The following is a 17,168-nucleotide window of genomic DNA, read 5'->3' on the forward strand; positions in this document are numbered from 1 at the left end:
TTCACATTCCCGTGCCGTCGACCACACTCGGCATTTGCTTTCTGGTTGCCTGGCGGTCCAGTGCGGTAAGTGCAGTCTTTTTCATAATGCTGAAGCATAGCGAATACGGTCCCCACTTCGTTGCATCCTTCGCTCCAGCAGTAGACCTGCAAATGATTGACAAATACTCAGTAAGCTTCATTGCACTTCATGCGAGGCAAACAAGAAGCGAATATCATAGTCTTGATACTTGCAGGGCGTGCACTCTAAATGACTGATGCTGGTTCATTTCAATACAATTTTAATCACAACACACGTTCTGTTGAAGGCTTCCCCGACAAGAAAGCTGAAAACGTACATTTGACGGAGGCCAGGGAGGCCAATAGTCGTGGCTGTAGCGACAAAGTGTTAATAACGGTAAGAATTCACACTGACATGGTGAAATTTAAATGACACACGCGCACATAAAAACAGATGATTAAATGATAAAAAAGTACTATCGTGACCAATATGAGAGGGAACACAGGAGCGCGTGGCAAACAGCCTCAAAGCCCACTTCGACCAACACTCTCCAACACTGTCAGAAATTAAGTTGAAAAAGCAACGATTTTCCGCGAACTGTTGTCACTCCACCACGCCCCTGATATTGCGACACGCGGAACGTATGCACAGCTAACGGCATGGTATTGCAGCGCCTGTTAGAGCGCTCACGCTTACTATTCTTTATTTTTTTTATTCCTATTTTGCTGCATCTTGATTTTGAGTGCGACACACACGCAAAAACGAATAAATTTTGCGCAGAGCTGTAGAGAGTAGGCTGCTGCGTTCTGCGTCGTTTTTGCTCTTCATCATCGCGAGCGGCCGACGACACGCAGTCAGCCACCATTTTGTATCAATCACAAAGTTTCATAGCATTAACAATTTGGGGCAGCCACGCACTAGAGGTGCGAAGACTGTGGAAACGGCGGAGCTGGTAGCCTTGCCCTAGCTCCTCCTTTCTTTCATCCGCACCCTCAGGTCCCTTTCCCGAGCCCTATACTATGCATGGCTATGCTATGCTTTCTTTCTATCTCTTTATCTCTCTCTCTACATTTCTAGCGCTCTCTCTCTTTCTGTCTTTCATTCTTTCTAGCTTTCTCTCTATCTTTTTCTCGTTCTCTCGCCCACAGCAACGCAATCATATAGTTACCATAAATGCTTGTTGTGCTACCGTGCCTGGTTAGCCGAGTAGTTAAGACGCTCGCCTTCGGACCGTAGGTACCCAGGTTCGAATCCCGCCTCGCCAAGAAATTTTATTTCGTTTCATTTATTTATTCCTCTCTTCTCCACTTCTCATCGCATCTCCTACTCCTTTCCTTCCTCCTCTCCATTTCGCCGAGCAGAGTTTTCGCTTGACGCTCGCCTCCCTCCTCCTTCCCGGCTCCCTGCCTCAGCACTCCTCGTTTTACTAGGCTTTACTCTGTCCCACCTCAGGCTCCGACCTCCTTCCTCACCGCTCTCCACTACTCTCATTCGCTCCGCTCTCTCCCTGTAATGACTTCGCTTTCCCTCGCATCTGCTGTACTCGGTAGTGGGGCGTGCCCAATTCCTGTTCTGGGCACGATTCGCATAGCAACGGCGGCTTAAACAGCTACGCTGTTAAAACTAGAGGGCGATTTGGCGCTGTGATCATTAAAGCAGCATGGGAATGATGGGAAGTACAGGCATCGGAGTGGATTACGTCGGCTATAGCGAACTGTCTACAAGTCTCTTCTGCACTGTAAACCACTTTGCACCCTTAAAGCGATGTCAAGCAACCGAAACACCATTTTGCCTCACCAGAATTTGCAGAAATTGGGGTGCAAGGGTGTTTTGCTTGTCCAAATAGCCTTTTCGTTTGCGTAAGGGTTAATGCTTCACTAAACACCCTTTAGGAGGTAAGGGTGTTATGGGTTATCAAAACTGTTGCCCATACGACAGGAGTGCCAGCTTATGATCAGAACTGGCTCACTTGAAAAGCGTTGGTTATTAGGCGGGTTTAGAATAACATATATGTCTGTTTTAGCGCTATCTACAAGCCCACCATAAATTTAACCATATTCTATGAATGTTTATTGTTTAATTATGCAAAAGTTATCCCCACCGGCACTGAAGGACGGCTCAATATACTATGGCTATATATACCACATGGTCGGTGTATGGTTGTGTAGCCCGAGCTCTCTGCCCATTTGGTGCTTATGTGATATATCTTGTATGTGCAGGGTTGGTAGTGTATGTGCGGTATTGCATCCCTTGATGTTGATGCAATTGAATTTTCCTTGACTGGTAGCGCCTATTATTCTGGTTTTCCTAAATACGGGTGTTTAGAGGATTGGTAGCCCCCCATATTATGGGTGTTTTGATCCGTGAACACACCTTTTTTCTAGGGTGTCAGTCTTAAAAAAAGTTAGTAAGAAGGTTGTAACTGCAAGCAAATAGGTAGTAACTGCAGCGGTTACTAACTGTCTTGGACCGTTACTAACCTTTTGCTACCTGTTTACTACCTACCTTAGTAAACAGTTACTACCTGCAACCGTTGCTAACCTTTTCCTGCCTGTTTACTACCTACGTTAGTACCTGCAAGCAAATGGGTAGTAACTGCAGCCGTTACTAACTTTCATGGACCGTTACTACCTTTTTCCTACCCGGCCGTTAACTACTTAATCTAAAATTGTAGTTAATACCTACTGTGCTAATTTATAACTGGAATTGTCTCGACACATCATTTTTAATCGAAAACTGGTGAAAAAAAATGTCCATGGATCAAGAAAAAAATTCAAGTTCTCTTTTTAAAAACTACGCAACCGCGCTTTCTAAGCATCGTTCTGCTATTCTGAAAACGGAGGAGCAAAAGTTAATTGACTGTAAGCAAGTGCTATACGCGTTTTAGTACAAAATATCAATTCCAACAAACTAACATGACAGGTGGATGTGAAAGAACCCCAGGTGGTCAAAATTAATCGGGAGTCTATAAGGTGCGTCTCATATTGTGGTTTTGGCACGTAAAATGCCAGAAATGATAATTATTAGCTTTTTACTGTCTACGTACTAGCACAGGAATTCATTGAAATGCACTGAGGCTATGTTAGTAGACTTAGTACCTTGTCTCGGTCGCTGTACATAATGCTTTTTTGCGGCAGTTTTATAGCAAATAGACAGGACATATTGTTTATTTTAATGCGGTTGATTAAAAGTATTGTGCTACGTCCCCAAGCACACATAATTCGGTAGTAGGGTATGGTACTTTAGTCACATTTTTTGATAATTCATCGTGAAACACAGGTGCTCACCGGTACCAGTCGTGCATCTCGAACGTAGGGGCTATAAATACCCCGGCAGTCGCGTAGTAAGTACTGTCGCGTAGTGAACTTGTTGCATCTGTGTATTCGTCTAGTTCATGACACTCCACGGAAGATTACCCGAAGTTGTATCGTAGTGTGACATTATGAATTTGATCACTGTTAATAATGTGGCAAAATGAACACGTTAGTATCGGTTACTACCTTTTTTACCTTTATTTTACTACCTATGGTTAGTAACGGCTAGGGTAGTAACAGTCACTAATTGCTGTTAGTAACGGCAAAGGTAGTAATAGTTACCACCCTTGCCGTTACTAACTGCACTTACTAACAGGGTTGTAACATATGTGACAAGCCGTTACAACCCCAAAGTTAGCAAGTGCTACTACCTTTTTTTTAAGAGAGGGTGTTAGTTGTTGACACGGTAAAAACCCCTTAAGGGTGTAAAGTGGTCTACTGTGTACAGTTTGTTTCGTTCCGCGGGCAGCAACTGTATCCCGCTGTATATGGTATCAATACCAGCAAGGCGAGAGTGCCAACGGTAAGCGGAACCGTGACGCCCTTTCCGCTTTGTTTCCGATAGTAGCCGCGCCAAACTCCCCACGTCGGATACGCGAATATTTGCCACGCGCTCGCGTGTTCCCGCTCATATTGTTTACGATAGTACACCTACATTTTGACAGTACAGGTGCACTATACACAGTATAGTACAGGCGCACTATACACAGCCACAGTGGCTTGAGTAACGTTGCGATTGCTGCTCCAAGAACCCTTTTAAACGTAAACACAATGTTCTGCGCAGACACTTTTTAGCATCTTTAAATGTTTCAGCGCTCAAAGCTCATTAATTCCTTTAGTGATGAAATGCACCTTCCCAACGGAGGTACATTGGAAGCCGCCCTACTGCCCTCCGGGCTGTTGTATATAAATATTCCCCCCCTTCCACAAAAAAAGAAAGATCCAGTGCCGAGGCAGTGACGTAACCCTCTGTTTGTACTACCGTGCAACAGTCTTGAAAGGAGGTGGTCCCTATCTCTGATAGAAAGGTCCATAGAAAGAAATATTGTACGTGAACGTGGCGCTGGCTACTCCTTTTTAGGTGAACAATGGTGTTTTAAGTATTATGTGTGTGTTTGTCCCTATATGAGCGAGGTCATATATATATATATATATATATATATATATATATATATATATATATATATATATATATATATATATATAATGTGTGTGTTTGTGTGTAATATATTATTTATTTGTTTGTTCATTTATTTGTTTATTAAAGAATTAAAGGGGCCCTCCAACACTTTTTCAGCATGGTCAGAAAATGCTGCCGATCGGTAGTCGAGGCTCCTGAGAACACGCGAGCCAGACGTTATTGCGCAGCACGCCGCCTAGAATTTCCAATTAATTCTCAAAGTCAGCTAGAAACCGTTCCCTCTTCTCTTGACAAATGACACCATAAACCCAAATGACCGCGTCACCGCTCCATAAACCCAATGTCCACGGCCATTGGCTGATTTGAGCATCGTGTGCTGCATAGTTACCGCGGCCGCCGCGGGATGCCACCACGTGCGCGCGCTCGCGATCACACTGAAAGTAAGCCGCGCGTTCGAAGAAAAAAATAAAAGAAAAGAAAGTGCCGAAGGTCATGACGCGCGCTGACTACAGGGTGAATCTTCTTGCCCTCTTGTCATCCTACCCCCCCCCCCCCCCACCCCTTGCGTAGCTTTTAGAGCGCTTGCTGGTACGAAAGGAGACAGCGCTTGAAGCGTGCGACAAATCCCTGTAACTCCACTCGTGCTTGACGGATTCTAAAAAAATTTGCGACAGTCAATTCTTGAGGCAATAAGCTCTTTCAACGAAGCCATTCGATGGTTACTTAGAAAAGTGTTGCAGGGCCCCTTTAATTGTAAATTCTAGGCCGCGCATAGTTTTCACGTGACTTCACAGACAGGTTCTCTGCGCTGAGTACCTCAATATGGCGGCCACGGTGACTCTTTATCTCATTAGAGAGCGTCAGTGCGGGGGAGGACACACAGTCGTTCGGTCCCCGCGTTCTTTTGTGCTCTCCCCACTTTCTTCTGTTCGCCAGCCGCGCCAAGGGGGAACACAAAGAAACACGAGGGGGCACCGGCAAGAATCTGATGTCACCGTTTCTTTCTCCGCGCGTTCGAGTAATGGTTCACGCAGCATCTCAACCAGCTAGTACTCCAAGATGGCGACCATGGTGACGTCAATGAAAACTATGTATACTATTCGGCTCGCGTGTTCTCAAGAGCACCGATTGGAAGCGTTTTCTGGCCATTCATACGAGCCACTTTCGTGGTGGACATAGTAGCGAAGGCGGCCGGCCATTGCCAAAGAGCACTTGAGAACAGCAAGCTTTGAGAAATAGACTATTCATCTTTATACTGCGTATGCGCATAGCCCGGAACTGCTTCGAGTTATATACGTTCACTTTTATGCATTATATGCGTTTTCTATAATCACCTAAAGTCTATATTTCTCTACAGAAAGTCTACATAAGGTGTCATGTTCGCTAAGAGTTCGAGTTAGAGCACTGCACGGGCCGTGATTTTCGGCCCGGGCCCGGCCCGGGCCCGGACCTCGTTCAAGTTTACCCGCCCGAGCCCGACCCGGTGATTCAATACGCGACCCGAGCCCGGCCCGAACCCGAGAAAAAATTTCGCCTACCCGGCCCGGCCCGGCCCGACGCCAGATCAGGCCCGACAGAGGCCCGAGAGCCAATAATACAGGTGGTGTTGCCAGAACGTAGAATCTACAGCAAGGTGTTTTAAGTAGCAAATATCTACTCTTTGTTGGCGAATATTTCGCTAACAATTCTACTTTAACCTACGGTAATTTTGTGTAAAAAGGGGCTCACGGTGGAAAGAGTTGAGTGGAAATACTGGGTATAATGAACGTTTGTTCGGCAATGGTATACTATAAATTTTTTTTTCTTGCTAATGCAATACGGATCATCAAGAGCGTTTTGTAGCAGATATTGTAGCACGGAAAGTGATTTGCAGCATGAGTTCAGTTTCGATAAGAATGGCAATAAAAAGAGAGGAGACAGAGAACACAACACCTTATTGCGCTCTTTACTGAAACATAAAACATGCTCTAACGACAAAGCCAATCGAGCACCCTTTCGGATATGTAACACCTGTCTTCAGCATGGCAGCACCTTGCCACAGCAAGATGGAGGAAGAAAGCCAAGTTTATTACCTTGCTGTATGTACACTAATCTAGATAAAAAGAACAAACCATGTGCACCACGTGTACTTTTAGAAATACGTATAGGCAGCCGAAAGGACGAAAAAATATTTGTGGTAGCATTCTTTTCATATATCATATATATTTCATATACCACCAGGGCTATATAGAGTCCACAAGTCTTTTGTGGCATATTTTATAGTTTATTTCTTCACGGGTTATTGTGCAAAAAATAAAATTATCTAGAGATTCCGGCTTTAAACACTCCATCCACCGTTGTATCACATATCATGTCGCGCTAAAGTTTCTCGCACTGCATGAGCTAGCCGCGGGGGTGCACATCTGCCTTGCGAAATGTGAAGGCGTCGGCAGTCGTTGTTCTTAACTTCCACCACTGGAGCAAATTTAGGATGTCTTTGTGGACATCTGCAGAATGAATGTAGCTGTACAGCTTATCCCTTCATTTCTATCGTTCCCAAACGTCGTGAAACTCTTCAGTATCACCTATAAAACTCCTCTTTGAGGGCTTCTGCTTGCAGTTGTCAGCAGTGTATGTAATGCACGGCTTGCACCGCGCTCTTCTTCCGTATCATAATACTCTACGCCTTCCTAACGATGTTGTACTGGTAGAAGGTGACCACTGCATTACGCGGGTAGGACTGGCAGGAGGTGGATGAAGCGATTTCGATCTATTTTTAGAGTTTGTTACAGCTTGGTAATAAAGGCGCGAATAAGCTTCTCGACGCTTACTCATTGGATGCCTATGGTTCGAGGTAAAGGGACATCACCCGGCACGGAATTCGTAATTGTCTTTTTTCAAGCCTGATATTTCGTCAAGCGAATATACTCACGCCTTATGCTGTTTGAACCTATGCTATTCCTGCACATTCCAACGGTGTTGTGGCAGTGTCATGTAGTTCTCACACTATACCTGTATAGCGCAGGGGACCCAAACACGCAGCCCATGGGCCTCTCCATAAAGGCCCGCGGCCCGCACATGGCTGTCTTCGTCCGAATTTTTCATTTTCTTTATAAGTATGTACTTAAGCTACACAGCCATGAGTAGTCTGAAGCTTTTTTGTTGTGAGGCAACCCCTGCGGCCACCTGTGTTGGTACCTAACCGTGAAACAAAACTCTATATTTCAAAATCGGCGTCCTGATTTTAGTCATGTTGAAGATAGGTATTGATATGTTGTTGGAATTCTGCCGCCAAATACCCTTCAAACGACCTATATGTGACATATGGGAAATCTCTTCTTTTAAATGGCAACGTTAGCTGACATTTGGTACGACCTAGCTCCTCTAACACCCCCCCCCCTTCCCCGCGCTTATAAGCTGCGTTACTGTCCTGGCCCTTGCCGGAGTAAATTTTCGTGAATGCGGCCCATTAGCTGAGGTGGGTTTGAGACACCTGATATAGCGAAAGAAGGCGAAAAATTCAAATATTAACAAATTGGGCACACCAAGCAGGCTGTGCACGTCCATATCGCGTCACATGACCACTCGGGGCCGTGACAAAGCCGCGGAAAAAGAATGTCTCTCTACAGGAATTCTATGTAACGAGATTGTGTGCAGTCCTTTCGTTTTAGTGGAGGGCTGGAACCTTCAGAAACGTTTCCTCGCTATGGAGCTCTATAATTGTTTTTGCGATAAGTTACAGGTGTATATTTATTATATCACATTTATTACTGTGATTACAGAATAACATTTGGGATATAAAGTCATAACGAATGCAAACAAAGCACAGAATAACGACATGTTAACTATATAAGCGCCTGGTATGTCTACTTTTAGCTCGCTCGTTTTAGATAAATCAAGTAGCCCCATATGCAAGGAGCAAAAGAAGTTCAGTACTTGTCTCTAATAAAATTTCTCTAAACAGCTTGCCCCACATAAAAAAGCGTTTTTTTTCGAGAGAAAACGTGAAACATATATGTACGTATGCACAACGTATGTGGAACAAACATGAAGGGGCACTAGAAAGAAAAACAATTTCTCTATTATCAGTAAGTTACTCTTTAGCAATTCCTAAATCACCACGTTCGCCGGGACAAGAGTCTTGGTAAGTGAGAAAACGCGCAAAAATGTAAATGCGGGTGGCGACGCCCGCTTTAAGTTCGCGTAGCAGACATCGTGACATCTTATATTCTGACGGCGTCTAATGGGGTCTACGTAGTTCCTAATCACTAAAAATGAAGTGCGTTGACCTCTGAGGGGGCCATAGACTTAACATACCAAGTTTCAGCAAATTTTATTGAGTCAATGTCCTCAAATACGCAAATACAGTTTGAAATCCGTGGCGTCAGGCTTGGATATTTCGGCGCGAAATTAAAAAAAAATAGAATTTTGACCTTGATTTTCTCGTCTGATAATAAAATTACCATGGCGAAATGTATGAGATTCGAGTTCTTAGACGTCACTTTATCAGTCTAAACCGATTCAGTGCTTCGCTATAGTGTTCATTTAAGAACCCAGCAAAGTCCAAGCCCGGCCCGACCCGAGCCCGCGACCTCAAACCCGGGCCCGGCCCTAAGCCCGGAGCTTCAGGCCCGAGCCCGGCCCGGGCCCGCCGTGAGAACTACTTTACCCGGCCCGGCCCGGCCCACGGGCCGGGCCGGGCCCGGGTTTTCGGGTAGGCCCGAGCCCGTGCAGTGCTCTAGTTCGAGTTCATCTACCGATACCACAGTCCAAAACATTTAACTTCCAGCCCAAATGGTAACTTCTTTTTACAATGACCGAATATCACACCGGTACACTTTTACAGTCACCAAAGGTCTTTCTGCATTTCATTGCGAATGTTGCCTGACCTTCAGAACGCTTATCATTTATGAAGGTCCGCCATGGCCTTCATGTGGCCAGAGTTTATTTTTGAAGTTTAAGTACTTCAAAGTTGTCAAAGTTGGCCTTCATTGACTTCAAAGAGCCAAAAGAGAACTGTTGTCGTTGACCCGACAGCCAAAATTTTTTGTTCAAATTGAAAATAAACTCCAAAGTAGATGGGACGCCTTGCCTTTCGTTGCATCATGTGCCGGGGCGAGAACGTCGTCATCTCGAGCTCGTGTTCCGCAAACGTTGTTCCGTGGATGGCACAGGTTCCGTTCTTCTCGCGACAGGGCAGGCACACTAGCTCGCCGCATGGAAGCAGCAAGCCTGTCACGGGAATCACGCCGCACCAGGCACACACCTTGCACGGCGGGATGGGCCCCACGAAAACCGTCGGTCTCCAGTCCAGCTCGGGGCAGAATCCGCTCACCGCGTATGTTTTTCTGGCCGCCATTAGTAGCGTCCGAGAAACAACGCGCCTTCCGCGCGAAGCCCGTGAACTCGCTATAGACGTTCTTGCGAACGATCTCGCAGACCGAGAAGAGGTTAAACACACCTCCGCAATTCACCGCTCCGCGTTGACAGGCTGCATTCGGGACGATTACAGCTGCCGGACTGCGCCGTCAGAAAGCGACGAGGCCAAATTAGCTCGCTTCATATAGTGCTGTGCGAGCGCGCATCTCCGGGGATTGTTATCACTTGTCGTGTTTACCTGCAGTTGAAAGGCTGGATGATGATTAATTCTATAGCTTCATTTCGACTCCATTAGATTGTGCGAACTTCGTTCACAATACATCCACGGTATTCCGGGACCATCACGAACACTACCCTTTGTTTTTTGTTTTTTTTTTCGACGCATTTTATGGTTATCCCAATGGACTAGTTCACCAATTAGCTTATTTCTTTCTACTGACATCTATTTTTATCTTGTCTGCAGAATATTACCATTGTCAAAGGCACCCGCCATTCGTTCAGGTGCGACCCTCAGTGATTAATCCATGTGCCCGTCACGGCTGAGCTTTATCCGAGTGTGCCAAAGGTCGTTGCGCGCTGGCGTGTGTCATTCTATACAACAGTACAATTCAAGATAACAGAAGTCAATGAGCGCGAAATAATCAGTCGACAAGCATGGCAACAGAATGATCGCGCTAACGCATATTTTAGCGGATGTAGAAAGATTTAGCGATATTTATAATTAACATCTATGCTACATCTCTTCAAATAATTATAATAGCAATAATGTAAGATAACAAATAACGTCCAAGGCTGGACATATATAGAGCGAAGTTAGAAAAAAAAGAGGTTGATGAAACAAATTTCACCGATGATTGCGATACTGCCTAATGCGAAATTCGGAGTGCAGCTTCGTGTTGGGGCAACGCCAACTGTGTTTGAAGTTGTGGCTATCCGCAGTTGTAGCAATGTAACATTCGTCACATATTGCCACAGAAACCGGCAGCGCTCGAGACAACTTTTCTTGGCAATGAAGCGAAGGCTACAGAGCCACAATGCACGTATCCTACCGCTAATGAATGTAGTTCCACAATTGCGTCCCTATTTTCTGCGTGAGATATATAAAATACTCCTTCATTTTCTACATGTAGCTTTTTGAGACGGAACGCAGCGCTCACAAGCGAGATATATATTTGTATTTCTTTTACTTTATACGTTGTCACTTTGCGTTTTTGCGTGCGTGAGAAAGTCGCGCCTTTTACCCGTACTTCAGACGCCAAGCAGCGTTTGCGTCGAAATGCAACGCTTGCCATCACTTTCCACAGCGTTACGAGACGCGTGCCAAACCGGACTACTTCGCGTAGCAGTACATGTGCAGACGCTCTGCTCTGATAGCTCTGCCCTCGTAGCTTTCCCTTCATTGCCAAGAAAAGTCCGCGAGTATACGTACACCACTCTGTGCATTGCAGGCACCGCTTCACACATCACGTGCGACGCTGTGGAAGCTGGCGAGACTGTTTGCACTATAGGTGCGTTCGCATGAAGAAGTAGTTCAATGTTCTTACCACCCAGAACAGATTTTTCTTGTTTTTACGACGAGTATTAATTGAAGATGTTTTATGCTTTACAAACAAACAAACGCCGTTATACGTCTGTTATTATGCGTCTCGATTACTGAGCGTCTATTTGCTTTCGTCTTTTTTTTTTTGTTATTTCAATTGCAACCCTTCGCGACGCGTCCCTCGGAGCGTTGATCGGAGGTCTCGTGCTCGTCTTCTTTTCCCAAGCCTCGCATATCAACCAACTTTCTCGTGCCCGTGCGCGAGAGGCATGCGTCGCGCTGTCACAAGAAGCGCGAGCTGGCACGAGGCATTGCAGACGCTAACACAGCGGCTCGCTGAGCTCCGCGTACGCCCTCTTTCGTGCTCGTTCGCTCTATCGGTTACGCCGACAACGGCAACGCCGTTCAACGCAGGAACGGGCGCACTGTTAACATACGGCAAAAAGAAAAAAAAAAGCGAAGGAAGCTTGCACAACATGTGGTATACGTATCACACACGCGCGTACGAGTTCCGAACACGTACACGAGGTTGTTCAGTGTGCAGCCCAAGATGACCAGGTGTGTATAGATGACGAATACACACAGACAACATATACGCACCGATAGCTGAGATCCATCACGCAAGGCGCCACAAAGATGAGTGAGAACATGATCAATTGAGCACACGTAATTAAAAGTGATGTGAATGGGGTTCTCCTTACATGTACCCACTGCTGTAGCTATGTATAGCTTTGCGCTGTTTTTCGCTTGAAGTCGAGCAATTTTACGAACGTAAAAGGTAGGTGGGAATCAATTTCACGTAGTTACTTCCCCATAATTATGGTGTGTGCGCAGCGTGCCTTGTGCAATCTGTAGGAGTAAATGGCGAACGTTCTCGTAGTCATTTACACCAGAACAAGCCGGAGCTGACATCAGTGTTATGCTGTATACAGTAAACGCTTTCTCTACACGCTGTTGAAAGGGGCAGTCGATGAATTACATGATGTCTCGTTGCTTCTTGAAAAGTCTAGTTACAAGTGGCATTTGAAATTCTAGTCCACTTCATGAAGGGTACATTCTTTGGTATGCTCTGTACAGTAGCGTAGGCAGAAATTTTTTTCGGGGGGGGGGGGGGGGGGCACCTCCTTGGTCCGACATTGGGTCTGGGCAGATAAGTGGGGTCGAGTGTCATTTTGTGCTCTGTATCCCATGGGAAAAACAATTTTCGGGGTGGGGGGGGGGGGGGCACGGGCCCGGTGTGCCACCCCCCCCCCCCTGGCTACGCCACTGGCTTTGTAAACTAGGTAGCCATACAAAATTCACTGATAAGCACTTTTGATATGCACGTTGTATTGATTATAATGATACGAATACGAATATAAGGCGAAATTACGTATCTTTATTCTTAGATTTTGCCTTATCACCATTATACGGAACCAATACCAAAACCCAATGTAACACCCGTTCTTGTTTTTATAGAGTGCCTGAGTTAGATGTTCTTTAGTGTCGCACACATTATTCGTGCATGCGTGTTTGATGTTAATTAGTAATTCAAGAAATGCATGCAGGTGCCGGTAATGCGTCCTTATAGATTACACACCTTTTTGTTGGCGTTCTAAGGTAAAATCTGTGGCCCAGAGAACTGTAACTTATTACTTTATTGTCAAAGACGAGGTGCCACTTGGTCGACAAGCTTGTAATTCGCTTGTAAAGCCTGTGTCATGTAACCTGCTTTCGCGCCGTTTTTTGTTGATTGAAACTGAGCTGTAAAGCCAGTTATATGGCTTATAATTTAAAATGTCGCATTTTCTTTTATTATTTTCAGATTAGCATAGCTATGTTCGCTACCCGTAGAAATTGTGGGGAGTAGAAGAGGTTTAATTGCCGAAAAGTCGATTGTGAAAGTCGCGGTACCCCTAAAGAGTGGCTGATGAATCTGCAGTGGGCACCCGGACGGTTCGCTATCAGCGAAACAAGTCGGTAGGCGGAATTCTGAATAGTACGTTCGAAGAGCTGCAAGCATGTGCTCTGCGTTTGTTGGAGCTTTCTGGGCGCAAACGCGCATACAAAGTGGCGAAAGTTTTGTATATGTGTCGCTATTATTCAATCCTGCTGCAGAGTTATCCTGAACACTCCCACGGACTCCTGGAAGCGCTCAGTATGACTGGCCCTGGTCAATATAGCACTGGTCTATTTGAGCCTTGTCCATATAACCATTGTGAGTTCGATTCTGAACAATCTGACGAAGAGTTTGCCAGCCCGATCACCCCCAACGGTCGAACCTTGTACACATTGACAAGTACACAACAGAGTATAACACAAGAACTGCCGCCGCAGTAGCTGAATTGGTAAAGCATTGTTGACCTTCGTACGTAATGTGAACGGTGTGGGATCGTCCCCCAAGGACGGCACCCTGTTTCTTCGACCACTTTAATTTCCTTTAGTCCTATAATTCATTTCAAATAAAACCACAGGTAACAACCCCTTCGCTTTTTCGTTCGTGATGTAATAATAAAGAACCAATTTCTCGATTTCAAAGCTATACCTCATTAAAAAAGCTCACAGTGTCCCTTATGAATTCACCCAAGACGACTCGAAGGCCAAAGTCATTTTCTTTTTCCTCTCAGTCGATGTACTACCCCGCCAACCACCATAATCTGCACCTAACGTGGCATTGCATTACCTCCAGGCCTCGCCCAGTTTTGCACTGCCTCCGTGATCTGCCCACCTTTGACAAAGCTATGAAGTCGTGTAATGTCGTCATAATGACGTCACAATTTTTTGCAATCTGTGACGTCATGGTGACGGCATAAGGTGACGTAATCACGTGGTGATGATTTTTCGCAGCACTCGTGTTGTACCCGACGCCGCCGGACGTCGACGCGGGACGCCGACGGTCAATTTTCGCGTTCGATGAGGCATCTAAGGCTTTCGCCTTAAAATTCGTACAGGCACATCATGATCACCGGAAGTTCTGTATCATGCAACATGCCACCCTTCGCACACCGTTTGAATTATGCACCATGAACAGAGCTTCAGCACTGGCGTGTTACCACGCGGCAAGGAAGGTAACAAAGAAATTCAGCCGAATTATCCGCGAAGGACATTGAAAGGAATTTTAGTATATCTGCAAACTTCTTACGTTTTGCTGATCCATGTATTATGGTGCACTGACTGCTAGTGCGCTGTAACACGGTCACCAAAGCCGTAAACGTCAGGCGACAGCGGCCGGTTTAATAGTATCACGGGGTTACAGAGCTCAGCCAGATGAAAGAAGAGCTATTATTGCAGATAACCAAGTGCACTATATTTCGTTGCTGTCGTAAGTTTTCAGCAGCAGCATAATCGCAAACACGTTCTCTTTTAAATGTTTTTTTTTTTTCGAGATGAACACTTGTTAAACACGAAAATGTATCCATACGGTGTTGTCGTATACATATAATACGGAATAACTGAAACGTCATTGTGTATACGGGATCAACGGACACGCCAAAATTCTCTCATACGAATATAGCTGAATACAATTTGCGTAGATGGCAGTATGAATACACGGCAACTAAACAGCGCACTGAAAGCGAAGGCGAAGGAAGACGCGCACATAACACGTCTTCGTCTTCGCTTTCAGTGCGCTGTATACTTATTTGCCATGAATGAGTACCAACTCGCCCAATTTTCCACCCTCTTTAGTAAAAATTCATGTATCGACATGCTGTGGCACTTTATTCAATAAAAACTTGTAATACAATCTCGTGTTACATGGGTGTTGTCTGACACCGAATTTCCGAATTTGCAATAAATTCGCGAATTCAAAACCGCTTCTGTGTACCTGTAAGCTGCTTCACATCTAAGAAAGAGAGAGAGAGAGAGAAAGAAAAGAGAGAGATAGAAAGAGAGAGAGAGAAAGAGAGAGATAGAAAGAGAGAGAGAAAGAAAGAGAGAGAAAGAAAGAGAGAGAGAAAGAAAGAAAGAAAGAGTCCTGCACGCACGTGCCAAGCTTTGCTTGCCCCCATTTTCTCGATAGGGGAAGGGCTCTTGATTTTTCTTAACGTTTCAACAACAGTCACGTGTCGGAAGGCATGTCTCCGAATCCAGCAGAGGCTTGTGAACCATGATTGACAACCAAAAGTGTCATTCTTTGTTGGTAACAACGGCAAACTTGGAAACTGGAAAATGGGAAACTTAAGAAGCAATAGCAGAAAATTCAAGAGGATTTCCCGCAATGTAGAAATTTGTGAAAACGAAACTTCGCGCTCTATGGCTACGCGTTGTTGCCCTGGTGAGGCATTAGGTAAACGCAGTTCTGACGTCACCCTACAATATCCTTTGTCAGTACCAGTAGGCTACAATACCCCATCGGTATAAGCAAAGGATATCGCTAGAATGTAGGGTTGGGTGTTGGCAAAATGCCAACTGCCTAGGAGCAAGCATCGTAGTACAGGGCAAGGTCAAGAGGTCAAGGTGCTCGGAGATGCCTTAATCCCGAAGAACGTGGCTGATCTTCTGAAGCTCGGGCCGAAATTTTGTGAGCACCCTGATCTGGATAAGACAGAGCTGCTCAGCCTGGTGAGAACAGCTGCTGGCAAAGCAAAAACGGACGAAGCTGACAGGTGTATCAGAGAAGGCGTTGACTGCCTGCCTCAGCGGGTTAAAAAAGGCAACGGAGGTAGGCTTCGCACAGCGGTTACCGCTCTTCGAGAAGCGGGGCTGAAACTGCTCCTCTCCGACAAAGGAGGATTCGTCGTGTTGCCTCGAGGTATCTACAAAGAAAAAGCAGACGCGGCCATTCTTGGTAACTTCAACGAAGTAAAAGGAGTGGTTCCTGCGAAGGTAAAAACAAAGGCCGTTCAAATATGCGAAAAAGCCGGGCTTGCAAAACTGGCATCCTCCGTAAAGGCCTGCAAAGAGACCAGCCTTTCGGCCTTCTTCAGCGCCAAGACCCACAAGGAACAGTGCCCGTTCCGGGCCATTGTTTCTGAGCGCGGAACCTGGCAACGAGAAGTGGGAGTGTTTCTGCAAAAGTTTTGGTGCCTCCTTGATGTCGACGACCCCTACCTCATAAGGACGCCAAGAGAATGTACTTGCCAATGGAGCAATATTTGAGCTAGTTTCGGTTTCTGGATTTAGCCCATTTCGAAAAAAAACGCCATATATATATTAGTCCACTGCCTTGTTACAAGCCGCCGCGGTCGATGCAGGCTAACATATGATAAGCGAAGTAAACCAGGCTAATCGGAGACTAAAGTGGGAATCTATTTTAGCTGTCCTGGCTAGGCAAAACTAAAATACTGGACACTTCTACATACTCATCAACTCCCAGCAGTTTGGATATGGAGCAGTGGCGATGCTATTCGTTTTCAATGAAAGGAACTGAATTTCCTGAAAAGGGAGAGCGTTTGATCGGGCTATAAAACGTTTACTGGTTCCCGCCCATATTTGCATCGCCGATTACTTAAATTTCAGTCCAGGCAGAACAAAATAAAATCATGGCAGATTGCTGTAATGTAATAGAGCCCCTGCTGAGCGATAGCCTCCTCTGCAATGCTCGAGCGCAAGACGCACAAGTGTGCAGGGGTGGGCAAAGATACTTTGAAATTGTATCGCCATACGATACAAGATACCCAGGCAAGAAGTATTTGAGATACAGATACAAGATACCGCAACACTGATTGTATCCGATACGATACATTCCAATATTGTATCTTAAGATACTTCGATACATTCGCAAATTTGTTATTATCGATCAATAATGTAGCACTAAACGCCTATGCACAAAAATGCTCGCTTGAAAATTTATTAACTGCGACTAATTTTGTTTCATTTGAATAAAACGTCTGTT

This window comes from Rhipicephalus sanguineus, chromosome 1, assembly GCF_013339695.2.
Source record: "Rhipicephalus sanguineus isolate Rsan-2018 chromosome 1, BIME_Rsan_1.4, whole genome shotgun sequence".
NCBI lineage: Eukaryota > Metazoa > Arthropoda > Arachnida > Ixodida > Ixodidae > Rhipicephalus > Rhipicephalus sanguineus.